General features: G+C 48.8%; 1 protein-coding gene across 4 annotated transcripts in view; it reads left to right on the forward strand.

The window, feature by feature from the left end:
- The first annotated feature begins 635 nt into the window (after window positions 1-635).
- Daam2 (dishevelled associated activator of morphogenesis 2) overlaps window positions 636-13761 on the forward strand; it is a 113743-nt gene continuing 100617 nt past the window's right edge. For 2 of the 4 annotated variants that reach the window (XM_036167260.1, XM_036167264.1), the window contains exon 1: window positions 637-889. The gene's annotated coding sequence lies outside the window, so the exon portion shown is untranslated. Of the gene's footprint in view, window positions 890-1323; window positions 1526-13761 lie in introns of all 4 variants that reach the window. The other 2 variants (XM_036167261.1, XM_036167266.1) reach the window with 2 other exon arrangements.

Here is a 13761-nt window from a genome sequence, read left to right on the forward strand (position 1 = left end):
AAATAGGCACCCCAAAGGCATTGGGGGTTATATAGACAGCTGCTCTGACTGAGGCCATTTCCGGTCCAGTCAAGGAGAAGGCCCCAGAATTCCACTTTTTAGAACACTAAATAAATGCAAAGTTTGGAAGTATGAATAAGCTACTGTACAGGGTTTGAACTCTGTATATAAGCAATGGGGATAAGCTGGTCTGCTCTGAGTTGGAAAAGGCATACAGAGAGGCAAGGAGTGTGGAAGGTAATTTAATAAAAACAAGTTTTAAAAAATGCACTCCCATGGAAGAAACAGAAAGTTGTTGGGGTGTGCAGCAGGCTTTCTAATTAGTGCCCGCTACTAGGCTGGCTAGTCTCTCTTGCCAGCACCTTCCAGGCACACACTGCCCAGGGAAAGGGCCCTGTCCCAGCCTGCTAGGTGACTCCCCACAAGGTACTTTGCCTGTTGGCTACAGAAGTCGGGGAGCACCCTGCTCAGGTGACCACTTTTACCTCTTTGACGGTGACACGCTTCCAAAACAGAGGGAGTCCCCAAAGAAGGGCTGGATGCCAAAGTGGGGAACGTGACCCTCATTGTGCCTTGTACCAGCTGCTGTCTCTCTCCTGCACCTCAGTTCCCAGTATGAAAACTGAACATCAAATCCCAAGCTGCTGCCTTCGGATCAGCACCTAGGGAAAAGCCAGAGTCTCTTCTCGCCATAAATATCCCTCAATATCCCTCGCTCCAAGACGCCTGACGTCAGAGCGGGGCGGGCGGCGGCGCGAGGCCGGCCGGGAGGGAGCAGCCTGCTTTCTCCAGAGTCCGGAGTTGCCAAGGACCGAGCTGAGCAAGCGGAGCGCGGCGCCTGCGGGAAGCCGGGGCAGCAGCAGCCTCGCCGCGCCATGCGGGCCTCGGGGTAGGTGCAGCGCTGTGTAGCGCTGGGGACCTAGGGACGGGGCGACAGCACCACACTTTCCTGTCGCTGCTTCACTTTTCGCTACTGCGTCGGCATTGGAAAGGCAGCCCCTCCGCCAGTTGCCTGTTTTGTTCTGGAAAGTGTTTGCAGAGACTCCGACCCCCGGAGTGGGCTGCCAGGAGGCTGGGTGAGCGCGCAGGGGGAGGAGAGGGGAGTATGTGCGTGAGGACATTCACTGTACATGGCTTCGGAAAACTTTCGAAAACTTTTTAGTGGCTTTGGAATCAGACTTCTGTTGGTTTGAGTGAACAAACATAGGTAGCACCTCTTCCCCAAAGCTGACAACTTCTTTGGAGGCTGCTTTGCCCATTTCGGTGTGTGCATTCTCTTAGATGGACTGAAGTCTTTCTAAGTCCCAAGCCCCCCGCTTGCAGGCAAAGGGCCTTGGCAAGCAAGATGGGCAGCACAGTCGAGTGGCTCTTGTTCTCCAGAGAGCGGGACCTTGGGCAGCCAAGAAGCATCTGGGAGAGGGCCGTTGGCACCTGTGAGGCAGCCCGAACTCTTTCTGTGCCATGGTCGAACTTTCACAGCCGTGGGATTCTGACTTAACCCACGAAGGGGCTAATGTGACCACAGGTAATAGGGTAGGGAAAAGAGAAGGAGGAGGGAGAAGAGGAGGTGAGAGAGGGAGGAGGGAGTGGAGCAGGAGATGGTGGTGGTGGTGGTGGTGGTGGTGGTGGTGGTGGTGCGGCCGCCCCGGTAGCCCTGTGTTCAGCCCTTCCTTGGGAGCTGGGTGGATCTTTCTGCCCCATGTGCCCATGGTGGGCTAGCTCCCGGGTCTCTGGGAGGGACATGGACTGCAGTGCCCAAAACAAAATGTATACTGGTAACATAAAGAGACTTGTTTGAGCTGTGGGCAGAGGGAGGGGTGGGGGGAGAGCAAGAGAGATTTTTATCAAAATTGAACACAGATTGCTGAAGTCTGGGTTTGGTTTAACTCTTCTCTCTCTGCCTTGCTGCTTCTCCACAGTCCTGGGGACTATGTGGCCAGTTCCTGGGAGGCTGGAGGGAAACGCACACCTCTGCAGGGCAGAGTCCCGGGGTTTTGTCTGAAAGCCCACGGGGGAACAGAAGTCACATTCTGACTTTAGAGAGGTCTTCCAGTTTTGTGATGTCCTTCTGAGTGCCGTGTCTGTTTCTCAGTTTGAGGTTTTCTGGGAGAGGACAGAAACAGGGCTGTGTTTCGGGTGGCCACAGGGGCCTATCAGCCAGAGATTGCACAGTGCACAGCTCTGTGTGTGTGTGTGTGTGTCCATAGCTGGGATTAAAAACAAGTGATAGAAGGAGAAGGCTGGATTGGCAGCTGCCGCCTCTCCAAGTCTCTGCTTTTACACTCTGCAGCAGAGCCAAGCAACAAGGCTTGGGTGGGAGGGAGGGAGCCTGGACTCACCCTGGGGTGTGGGGGGGATTGACACACACAGAGAGAGAGAGAGAGAGAGAGAGAGAGAGAGAGAGAGAGAGAGAGAGAGAGAGAGAGAGAGAACTAGGGGAAGGAAACCTGGAAATAAAAGCAGAACCACAGGAAGTTGAGATTTGCGGAGGATTTTAAAAATTATACAAATTGACCCCCTGGGAAGAGCCGGAAAAGGCTGAGCAGGCAGCAGTGTCCTGAAGAAAGGGGTCACGTGAGCACAGGGAGCAGAGTGTGTGAAGGGGTAGCTGGGCCTGTGGGTGCACGTGGGGCCTCCTGTTACACAGACATGACTGTGGTGTCAACTCCTGCTTGGGCATGGAAGCATTTCGCCTCTTTTTTTTCACTGGCTTGTGAACTTCATCCCGCTCCCATTTCTTCTTACAACAACAACAACAACAACAACAACAACAACAACACCACAATGGTGCCATTATTGCCTCCTTCCTGAGGAGTTGTGCACGCTCTCCTGTCTGACACTCTCTTCGCTGGGTTTTCAGAACTCCTCCAGGTCCTGGAAGACTCGGGAATACTTGTGCCCCCATCAGGACGAAAAGAGGAGAGACAAACTCCCCACTTTAGGACTGGGGAAGGTGGAGGCTGGGCAGACAGGACTCTAAGCACAGCCAGCCAGAGTGGGGGTGCCTTTGTGTCTGGACAGCATGTGGGAGGCTGGGGGCTTCTCTGAGCACTTACTCTCTCTCCCTGGTTTTGTTTCCCATGTCCTGGCCTCCATGTTCTTTGACTGAGGATGGGAATGGTCCCCATCACTGGGCGGTCTCAGATTCAGGGTCAAGAGTCACAGAAATTGGATAGAAACAAGGCTTTCCCCTTTGATTTTCCTGAGGCCAGGAAGTATTGAGTTTTCTCCCTCCAAATCACCTAAAGTAGAAGGTAATATTAAGTGCTATTAATAGTCAAGAGCACAGGGAACCCCAGGAGAACTCCCACCCACATGTTCTGGCTCCAGGGTAGGACTCCTCAGAGAGCTCACAGCAAGGGGGAGGCTGTCAGCTTTTTCAATGCATAGGGTTGTCCGGCACATCTGTGGAGTCTCCCTCTGGCCTTCTATCTCTAAGGGACACTTCACCAAGCTCAGACTGGGGATGAATTTCTATGTTTTCCACTCTAGGCTGCAATCTCTCTGCAATCCCATTGGTTGATTGGTTAGCAAGACACCTGAGCCATCCCTGAAGGCCTCTAGGGCAAACACACTTGGAGAAGGAACAGCATGGCATCACTGGTTTGGTAGCCAATGATTCTCTAGATCTTGACAGCCAGAGACGGTACTGAGGGTCCTGTCACTCAGCCATGGGGTAGAGAGGCAGCCTGCCCTGTGGAGAGAGTACCAGCTCCCAAGCAGCCCTCCTTGGGGCTGACAGAGACTTGTGTGAGAATGAGCATCCTGGGATGTTTAGTCTTCCGGATTCTGCTTCCTCATCTAGAGAGTGAATATAGGGAGCATGATTAGTACAGAGTTGACATTGATGATAAAAGACCAAGAACAGAACCAGGGATAATACAGACTCTGAATAAAGGGCATATCATATCATATTTTTCAATATTCAGTTTCTCAGATTTAAGAGCTTGAATGATTTGGGGAGAAACATCCCACACCGATGTGGTCTTATATTTCCCATGATGCCAGACCAACGGCTGAAGTGCCTAAGTCTCAGGTTATCCCTGCTTCCTGTAGAAAAGGTAACTAGTGAGAATTGCCTGTGAGTGTGCACAAGGCTGTTATCCTGATGACTGAGGCATTATGGGAATCTCTCTGTGAGTGAGCTGTTTAGAGAGGAAGAAGTTAACCGGGTGGGCTGTGTGTGTATGGGGTGTGGTGTGGTGTGGTGTGGTGTGGTGGTGGTGGTGGTGGTGGGTGTGTGTGCATGTGTGTGCCTGTGTTTGTGTATGTGTGGTATATGTGCCTTTGTGGTGGTGGTGGTGGTGGTGGTGGTGTGTGTGTGTGTGTGTGTGTGTGTATGCCTGTGTGTATGTGTGGTATATATGTGCCTTTGTGGTGATGGTGGTGGTGGTGGTGGTGGTGGTGGTGTGTGTGTGTGTTGGGGGAGGGGAGGACAACAAGGTGGGGGCGGGCAGGGCAGTCAGGAACTGATGGAGACATATATGACAACCCTTGGGCAAAGGTTAGTTAGGCGGCCCCCTCCTTGTGCAGAGCTGTAGAGAGTGGAAGCTTGAGCTTTGGTGGGTTGGGGGAGTGATACATCACCCAGGGGAGAGACAATCTGGAGACTGAAGGGGCATCTTTGCCTTAGGAAGCAGCTAGAGCCTCTTGGTTCGTCCCAGAGCTTCTAAGTCATCCTTCAAGTTGACATTTAAGACTTTGAAGATCACATTTGTTTTTATTTTGTTTGAGCTTTCTCTTTAACCATGGCCTGGGATGACTTTTAAGCTTTTTAAGAGGCTCAGTCAGTGGCCAACTTCTCTTGAGATGGCCCAGATTGGGGGTCAGTGAATTCCTTCTTCCTGGCCGCATTGATTGCTTCCAACTCTCTGCTCACATTTTTTTGGTTTGTTTGTTTTTTCATTTCATTCTGAGGTCCTGCAGAATGCACAGCTGAGAAGCTACAGAGGGAGGAGGTGCCTGGCTTTGAACCTGTGTATCATTTTGCTGGTGTGTCCCTAGGCTCATCAGACGTTGGTCACTTACAGGAGCTGTGAGTTTCTTCCTACGCTCTCTGAAAAGAGAGACAATTAGCAAACATTGGCTGAATGAATTAACAAAATACCATAGACGGGGAGCAGGTAATTTCAGCACCAGACACAGCCTTTGCAGCCTATTTTATAAGTAACTTTTCATCATAACACCACTGTGCCCATCTGTTTATGATTCTTCCCTGTCATGTCTTCTGCTCTGTCTGATGATATGGGGTCGACATTTTGACTTTGACCACCTTAAGAACCTCTCTGTTTGGCCGATTACCAGCAGCTATGGGAACCATCACAATCATGGCTTTCAACTGGGGCCATCCAGTGGGGGAGGGGCAGTTTTTATTATCATCTCCATTTTTGAGACAGGAAAACTGAGAAGGAAGAGGGACAGTGATTTGCAGCATCTTACAATAAACAAGTGGTGGAATCAAGAATGGTGCAGATTTTTTTCTAATTCTATAATCTTTATTCTTAATGGCAGTGGTCTTCCCTGCACTATGACCTTTATCTCCTTCATGTCTGAGGGCAAAGGCTGGAGCCAGGGAGAAGTGAATATTTCCCACCTCATACAGCATGAAAATACTTATAGGTAATAGGGAAGAAGGAAGGGAAGGAGGGAGGGAGGAAGGGAGGAAGGAAGGAAGGAAGGGAGGGAGGGAGGGAGGGAGGAAGGAAGGAAGGAAGGAAGGAAGGAAGGAAGGAAGGAAGGAAAGGAGGGTGGATGAGCCTGGGGGAGTTGGCTGGACACTCTCTTGCTACGGTCTATGGAGTGAGCTTTGAAATCAAGTGTTTTGTGAGTTGTATTCTGCCACCACTAGACAACAAGCCATTCAGCCTTTTTCCATCTTCTTAGGCTGTTAATAAGAAAAATAAGCATGCTTGCACCTCAGGGTGGTGCTGGAGTTGAACTGACATCTTGTAGGAAGGATCTAGAAAAGCTCTCAGTGCCCAGTAAAATGGTCACACCTTTCTTGGCTCTAGTTCTAAGTTCAGGAAGTCCCTGGGTCAAAGTAAATCAGCCATTTATTCAAAGCTTATCAACAATGCCCAAAGATGAGGTATCTGACTGTCTTTATACAAAGTGGGGCACAGGTTTGTGCTGCCCATGCCAGGGAGAAGGTAGCCCCATGTGACTCCCTTTTGGAACAAATGGATGGTTGGCAGCCCACTCATCCACAAACTTGAGCTGGGGGAAAGCTTGCCATGCATCCTGTTTTAAAATTCTCAAATTGGTGCCTGGAGAGATGGCTCAATGGTTAAGAGCACTGTCTGTTCTTGCAAGGAACCTGGGTTTGGATCCCTGCACCTGAAAGAAGGCTAAACAACCATCTGTAACTCCACTTCTAGGGAATATGCTGCCCACTTCTAGCCTCTGCAGGCACCACACACACACACACACACACACACACACACACACACACACACACACTGCACAGACTTTCATGTAGGCAAACACTCATACATATAAAATAAAAATAAATACATCCTTAAAAGCAACAAAAAATAAACCAAAACAAGCAAGCAAACAAACAACAGTGAGCCCCCAAACAGGGTTTGGTGAGGTTGCTAAGTAGTTTAAATGCTTGGGTTCACATCTCCAGAAAACCATACAAATGTTGGGTAGTGTGATGGCCTACCTGCAATTCCAGCCTGGAAAGATGGAGCAGGGGATGCCCAGAGCAAGCTGGCTAGGGAGATCAGCCATATTGGTGATCTCTAAGTTTGATGAAGAGACTCTGCCTCAGTGAATAAGGAGGAAGAGTGGTGGAAAGTATTCCCAACATTCATCTTGGTCCTCCACAGGTATACGCGCATGTGTGCTTGCTTATTCATGCACACATGCAAAGACATGCACAAACACACGTGCACATTACACATACACAATGCCCCTCAACACTGTCATGGAGGCCATTCCTAGCAGAAGCCAATAGTAGTGAGACTGCTCAGTAACTACAGGCGGTGTACCTGAGCAGCACTTGAAAGTTCAGAGACATGGTTTTAAACATCACAGCAGTACCATGAGATGGACATTTACCATATTTTATAGTCCAGACTTGGCAGGTTTAAATGATTGACCCTGCCTCACAGAGTAAATAAATGGTAGAAGTAGAAGGCACATGACAGAGTGGGATGTCTCCACTGTGACTACTCATGGGGGGGGGGGGGGTGGGGGGGGCTTGTGACCCACCCTGACCAACTAAATTAAAATTTTAGTGTGTTTGTGTTTGTGTGTGCACGTGTATGTGTGTTCATATGTGTGCATATATTTGGAGGTCAGGGGTAGATATCGAATATATTCCTCAATAAGTCTCCATCTTGATTTTTTGAGACAGGGAGCTCAGTGACTTGGCTAGGTGGCTGGTCAGTGAGTCCCAGGATCTCTGTCTCCGCCTCCCTAGCTCACCTGGATTTTTTTTTTTTTTAAAGAATTCCTTTTTTTTTTTTTTTTTTTTTTTTTTGAGACAGGATTTCTCTGTGTAGCTTTGTGCCTTACAACTCACTTGGTAGTTCAGGCTGGCCTTGAACTCCCAGAGATCTGCCTGCCTCTGCCTCCTAAGTGCTGGGATTAAAAGGCGTGTGCCACCACTGCCTGGAGGATTTTTTTTTTTTTTAATGTGGATTCTTGGGAATCTAACTCAGGCCCTCATGCTTGTATGGTGAAAATTTTAATGACTGACCCATGATCCTAGCTCAGTATCTGTTGTTTGACAAGCTTCCTGCATGATCTAAGGTCTAAGCTGAGAAATACCCATCTAAGAGGAGAGGGCACAGCACCTGTGCGACCCAGGTCACAGGCGAAGCAAACAGGCTCCAGCTACATGATGGTGGTCAGGATGCTGTGACTCCACCTGCTTCCCCAGCCAGTCACCTGTTTTTATAAATAAAGTTTTATCAGAACGTTGTTTATTCCTGTTATCTTTGAATGCTATTACAGTGAGTTGTCCTGCCATCATTTACGTCTGCTTCTTCTTGACTGTCTATGGCTGTTTTCACGCCACAGAGGTATGGGTGACAGGGTCTGTATGGCCTCCAAAACAAGTGTAGTAGCATAGGGAAGATCGTTACAGTGTGGCCTTAAGAATCAGCCTTCTAGAATAGGATTAAAGAGTAGGGATATGGAGATGGCTCAGTTGGGAAGGTGCTTACTTCAGAAGCAAAAGAAGCTGTGTGTGAGCTCCCAAAACCCATGTTTAAAAACCACCACATGTGGTAGCACTTACCTGTGCTGGAGACAGAGACAGAAAGGTAGATCTGTGGGGCTCGGTGAGCAGCAGCCTAATCCATGTGTTCGAGGTCAGTGAGAGACCTTGTCTCAAAAACATGGTGGACAGTGCCTGAGGAATGACACCCCAGTTTCATATCTAGCCTCCACATACACAATGCACGCATGCATGCATGCTTGTACACACATGCACATGTACATGCACAAACATGCATGAAGGTGCATACAAACACACATGTGTAACCCACCAAACAGGAGAGAGAAGAATAGGGGTTTTAGAGTCAGTAAAATCCAGGTTTCTTCATTTCCCATCTGAGAAATGGGTGTTTGAGGAAGCCATACCTTCCGTGAAGGCTAATGAAGGTTGCCAGCACTTAGTGGGGAGCTCTGCTGTAGTCACCAGCCATCAGCCAAGTGGACAGTGTTGGGCCCATCTTCACCAGACAGAACAAAGGAGGCACCAGGAAAGAAGGGCGCTGTCTGGTGTGGTGGAGGATGATGGGAGGTTCCTGAGGTCCAGCTGCAACGTAGCATGTGAAGACCAGGCAAGATTGGGTAAGTGAGGCATGCCCATAGGCCAGTAGGTGTGTCCGAAGGAAAAGCCTGTCAGCCTGTTAATGTGGGTTTTATGGCGCCAAGTGTAGTCAGGTGACTTCCCTGCCTCTAGTCCTGAGTTTGCTGTTCCACCTTCCTGGGAGACCATTTCCTATTGTCCTGACCTGCTCATCCCTGAAAGCTTGCTCAGATATCCTGTCTCTCATGTTCCTCCCTTGAAGTCGCTACACTGCTCAGTAAGGACACTCAACACCTCTCTGCGGCCACCTTCAGGCCCTCTGTAAACTCAGGACTCTTAAGAGCCAAGACACGCCAGGCACAGGTGGCGCATGCCTTTAATCCCAGCACTTGGGAGGCAGAGGCAGGCAGATCTTTGTGAGTTTGAGGCCAGCAAGATACAGGAAAGGCGCAAAGCTACACAGAGAAACCCTGTCTTGAAAAACCCAAAACAAACAAACAAACAAACAAATAAATAAATAAATATAAAGAGCCAAGACACACTGCGGAATTCCCCCTCCTAGTCCAAAGGTGCCGCCATGTCTGAGTCAGCCCTTAGACAACGTGCTGCTGGAAATGGCAGAGCAAGCAGCCACTACCATGTGGGCAATGACTACCCAGCATGTGGGTAATGTAGATGCTTCTGCCCTGTCCCTCTCCCCTGCGGGGGCCCCTACTACCCAAGTGCTTCTCTTAGTAGGTAGCCAGGGAGATGGAATCATGGTAATAAATGAAAAAGCAACTCTTGGAGTCCTTGTCAACAGATGTAAAATGTAGGATTTGGGCTTCTCTGGCTTTTCATGCTGTGTATCAGCACCATTGGGCACTGGCTTGGCAGGGTCAGTTTTCAATACTGATGTAGCGGCAGAGAGCATGGTCACAGATATCACCAAACAACAGAGGAGCCCCTGGGGACACTGCTTCATCGATTTTTAAAGTTTTCACAAAATTTTATTTTTTTAATTCATTTAATGTGGATGGGTGTTTTGTCTGTCTGACTGTCTGTCTGTGTGCCATGTATGTGTCAGGTGTCCGTGAAGGCTAGGAGAGCATGGTGGATCTCCTGGAACTGGAGTTACAGGTGACTGTGAGCTCTCATGCAAGTGCTGGGAACCAAACCTGGGTCCTCTGCAAGAGCAGCCAGTGCTCTGAAGTGCTGAGGTGGCTCTCCAGCCCTGCTTTATAGATTTTCGCAGCAGATCTGTTTTGGTGGTGGGTAGAGACCATACACTAATGTGCAAATGAAGTTCTTTTGGAATGTCTATAGGGAGATCACATAAAACTCTTCCCTTGAAATCAGTATTTCTTTTGATAATCCCCAGTGGACGGCAATTGTGTTCATACTGGCCCCCAGCACATAGCTGTTACGTGGGTAATTTTGAGAAATCAGCAGGGAGGGACAGATGGACCAGCCAGCGAAGTGCTTGAGGACCTTCTGCATGCATGAGGACCCAGGTTAACCTCTAGTACCCATGGAATCATCTCGGTGCAGAGGCCTGAAGCAGTGAGCATGGTGTTGGCGGCAAGGAGACAGGCGGATCCCTGAAGCTTGCTGGCCGATCAGTGTATCTGAAATGGTAGGCCCCAGGTTCAGGAAGAGATGCTGCATTTAAAAAGCGGAGTGTGGAGGTGTGGAGAGTGATAGAGGAGGACACCCAAGATCAATCTGTGGACTCAAGATATCACACATGAGAGAGCACACTCATTCACCTACACACACACTACCACCACCACCACCACCACCACCAAATAATGATAATAATTCTCACCTGGCCATGTCTGTGGCACAGCACTGTCAACTGATTTGGAGATACTGGCATCTCTTTCTCACAGAGTTGTCAGGCTAGCTGACAGCAAGGTGGTGTGTGCCGTGACAGCACAGAACCTGTACAACTCCACACGCTGTAACAGCAGGTAGGACCTGTGCTTCCCTCAATCTCTGTTGGAGGCTAGACACTATGAAAAAGAACATTTTCTCCGCAGGGAACTCTGTCCTGATCCTCTTCTAAGAGACAGCCAGCTGATGTTTCTCTGAAGGGCCGTTTCATAAAAAGGCAGGATAAGGTAATGCGTTGATGGGTAGTGCCAAATTCCCCCTTTCCTCTCACCCCAAGCTCATCTGAGGGGAAGGGGTCTATATAGGTAGAGGCATGACCAGACAGACAGTCACTGTCCTGCCTGCAGATGGGATGGGGTTGGGTCAGTTGGCCTTTGGGAGCCCCGAACCCATCTCCATCTTTCTAGGGCTCTTGCAAGGTGAAGAGTGGTCTTGGTGGGGGGTTAGCTACCTCCCTGGCTGTGTAAGTTTGTAAGTTTTCATGTCACACCTGTGTGGATCTCTCTGCCAGACCCAACTCCTTGTGGCTGTTTATTTCTTGCTTTTCTGTCCCCAGCATCCAGGCTGCTGGTCTGGCATGGTGCTTCAAGCATTCCACCCTCGGGTTATGTACACTAACCACCCAGCCTGTGTGCCAAAGCAGAGCTTACTTCTGCGAAACAAGCTCGATATGCCAAGCATGGGGACAGGGACTCACGGCCCACCCACAGGCAGCTGCCCCCGGGACTGTCTTGTTTCCCCTGAAGCAAGAAAACCCCCAACTTGATGTCCTCTTGACCAGGGCAGGGTGGGAAGAGAATGCCACCAGGTGAGAGAGGAGATCTGAGGGAGATATGTCAACACTCCCCCAGCCAGAAATAGCTTCAAAGTTAGTTGAAATGAATTCAGTTTCTATGGACTTTGGCAGTAAAGAACTAACCCTTTAGACCCATTTTTTTACTATTTTTTTATTTTTTGAGGCAGGGTCTCATGTAGCTCAAGCTGGCCTTGAACTTTTGATCCTCTTGCCTCTGCCTCCCAAGTGCTGGGATTACAGGTTTGCTCCACTACACTGGCCTTAACCAGTGCTGGGGTTAGACCCCAGGCTTCACACAGGTTAGACAAGCACGCTATGTACTGAGCCACAACCCCTAGTGTTCATATTCATCAGGGGTATTGAGACATTTCGGTTGGACAGTGATAAATCTGGGGACTGCTCTGTCCTTCAGAGACAAAGTTGATGCTTCTCCATGACTGTCCTGGAAGAGGGTAAAGATGTTGGGATCCATCAACTCTTGACTGTGGGGGCCGGGATAGCTGACTAGACTCCTTCACTATGAGAGATGGTGCAAGGCTGGGTTTCAGAGTGCGATGTGTGCTCACCTGCTCTCTCCACTTCTGACAAGTTGTGAGGCCTTACACAAGTTACTTCAGCTCTATCTCCTCTTCATCTATAAAGTGAATTCTTATGTAAATAAAGCTAATGAATTTTTGCCCTTTAAAAAGAAAAGAAAAGAAAAACCACATCTGGTATGTAGTGAGGAGCGCTAGGGAGCCTTGGTGTTGGTGCTGATGTAGGGATGATGATGAAGAAGATGATCGTAATAACAAAGATGATGGAGAATAGTGAGGGCACCAGGAAGCCTTGGCGTTGGTGCCCTAATCTGGATGATGATGAAGATGATGATGGAGAACTGATACACAGTGTCATTAGCTGTCTGTCTAGCAGTTCATATTGTTGTCTGGCACAGAGCCCAGCAAATATTTATTAAATAAAGTATCCCACTGACTTCTGCTAAGTGTCTGCTGCCTACTTAGCTCAACTCTCATGTTTTGAGGCTAGGGAGATTGCTTGGTAGGTAAAGCACTTGGTGAGCAAACCTGAGGACCTAAGCCTGGATCCCCAGCACGCACATAAAAGCAGGGTGTAGTGGTGTGCACCTGTAATTCAGGTAGTGGTGGGGTAGAGTCAGAAGTCAGAGGACCCTAGGGGCTTGCTGGCTAGACAGCAGGGATGAATGAGTAGGGAAGCTCCAGGTTCAGTGAGATGCTGTCTCAAAAATGAGCATGAAGAACAATAGAGGCAGATACCTGGTGTTGACCTCTAGCCTCTACATGAGCATGCATGGGTGAGCACACCAGCACACACACAAATAAATTAAAATTTACACTGACTTTTTAATGAAGTTTTATGATTTACAAAATAGAGTTTAAAAGTGTATAGTTCAACAGAATTTCAGAAATTGGACAAGCCTGTGTAGTCAGTGCTCAGATCAAGCAGCTAGCCTTCCAGACCCTTCTTCCCAAGAAGATGCCAGTGCTCCAGTTCTGGGTACTGTCCCTTGCATAAGCCTGACTTCCTACACTGTGGAATAGTGTTTCATAGTCATGGGGTTTTTTCAGAAACAGAAGCAAAGGGCGAGCACTCCCTCCTCTGGCTTCTTCTTCTTCCCCATTGTTGCATAGATCATGGGTTCCCACTGGTGTGAAATATCTCACTCAGAGTGCAGAAATCCCTCTGTTTATCCATTCTTCTCTTACTAGGCACTTGGGTGGCTTCCAAGTTTGAGGCCGCTGTGAATAGCCTTGCTGAGTATGCACACCTGTCATCGGGTGAGCACTCAGATGTAATTCTATTGTGCTGTTCCTGAAGTGGACTTGCTGTCTCATTGGGACCATGAGTATTCAGCGTTAGGAGACATGGACTCGTACCATATTTTCCATTTCCTTTTAAAAAAGGTTTATTTTGCTATTTTATTTTTCCTGGAGTGGACTTGCTGTCTCATTGGGACCATGAGTATTCAGCATTAGGAGACATGGACTCGTACCATATTTTCCATTTCCTTTTAAAAAAGGTTTATTTTGCTATTTTGTTTTATTTGTATGTTTGTCTGTGTGTATGAGCATATGAGTGTGGTACCCACAGCGTCCAGAAGAGGGTGTCAGATCCGCTGGAGCTATACTTACAGTCAGTTGTAAGCTGCCCAGTGTGGGTTCTGGGCATAAACCTGGCCTTTTGCAAGAGCAGCAAGTGGTCCTAATCCCTGGGTCGTCTCTCCAGCCCCTCCGTTTCCTCAAAGATGAGGAAACAGGTAAGACCTAGTAGTGCATGTGGTTGGTGCTGACGACTCCTTTATGCA

The sequence above is a fragment of the Onychomys torridus genome, chromosome 18, assembly GCF_903995425.1.
Source record: "Onychomys torridus chromosome 18, mOncTor1.1, whole genome shotgun sequence".
Classification (NCBI taxonomy): domain Eukaryota; kingdom Metazoa; phylum Chordata; class Mammalia; order Rodentia; family Cricetidae; genus Onychomys; species Onychomys torridus.